The sequence below is a fragment of the Pteropus alecto genome, unplaced genomic scaffold, assembly GCF_000325575.1.
Source record: "Pteropus alecto unplaced genomic scaffold, ASM32557v1 scaffold60, whole genome shotgun sequence".
Taxonomy (NCBI): Eukaryota; Metazoa; Chordata; class Mammalia; order Chiroptera; family Pteropodidae; genus Pteropus; species Pteropus alecto.
The window spans coordinates 5728767-5729929 of NW_006430726.1; the positions used below are offsets into that span (position 1 = coordinate 5728767).

At 60.4% G+C, this 1163-nt stretch overlaps 1 protein-coding gene across 7 annotated transcripts in view; it reads right to left on the reverse strand.

Annotated features, from left to right (window-relative positions):
- CEMIP (cell migration inducing hyaluronidase 1) overlaps positions 1 to 1163 on the reverse strand; it is a 164817-nt gene that overhangs the window by 130949 nt on the left and 32705 nt on the right. The window lies entirely within an intron of this gene.

Here is a 1163-nt window from a genome sequence, read left to right on the forward strand (position 1 = left end):
GGGCCGCTGGGGGAGCCGCAGACCCGTGGAGCAGGGCGCGCAGAGAAGGCGCCACAGCTGCCGGGTGAGGGCGCTGAAGCCCCAGACTGGGGGCGCAGCGGCCATCGCGCGCAGCCTGGAGCGCGTTCTTGGGGCTCCAGGGCCAGGGTCTCCGTAGGCGGGCATAAAACCCCACGCACGCCAGTGGTTTCCCAGAAAAGGCGGCCACCAAGCAGAGAAGACAGTCCTGTGTCGCAAAATGGGTTCTAGACTCTTAAATCTCACCACCTTTTTTTACATCTCAGGAAAGAGGGGCATTAGGAAGAGACTCTGGTGTGGGCACTTAGCAGTCCCTCCGGGAAGCAAATGGTGGGCTTTCAAAGAGACCTTCGTTGGAAACGGGAGTCAGACACCCCGGTCATGGCTGTAGACAATGACCTTGATCTCTCTGGGCTTCCTTTAACCTGAGGAAAATGAGTTCTATGATGCTTCCTGGCCAGAATGACAGGCTTTAAAAGAGGATGCGAGAATAGGGGTACCCAGTGCATAGCAGGTGCTCAGCAAGTTGAGTCCTTCCGGTCTGTGCCTCCTTAACTAGACAGCCAGGTCCTCAAGGGTCAAAGAAGGTATGACTGCTCGAGCTGTCCCCTGCCAAGGAAACAGGGCTAGGAACAGGGGCCCCTAACAGGCCCCCAGAGCCCCTGGGGTCTCCTCTCTCCTCTGCCACTAGCTTGCTGTGCATCCCAGGCCATCCGCTCCCCCTCTCTGAGTCTCTGTTCAGTGGTTGTTTGTAAAATGAAGGCTCTGATACCAGTTCTCCAACCCCCGACTTTCGTGGAGCTTCAGCTCGGCCCCGGAACCTGGGTAACTGGAGTCCCCCTGGAATCCCCCCGGAATCCCCCGGGACTGCCCAGCGAGCTTCCGCACAGTGCTCGGTGAGACCAAGCCTGCGAGGAGGGTCCTGGTTCTCGGCAGCACACTCCAGGGCCAGGAACTGACATGCAGATACGAGGGCAGAGCTGTGGTCAGACAGAAGCTGCCGGCGTCTGTGTCCATGCCTTCCGGGCTGGGACAGAGCCTTGCCCACCTGGCTCCCCCGCGGCACCCCGCACTCCCGCCCCGGGCCTTGCCCGGAGAGCTCTGTGGGGCCGGTTTTCTGGATTCTCAGCTCTCCCTCGGCTTCT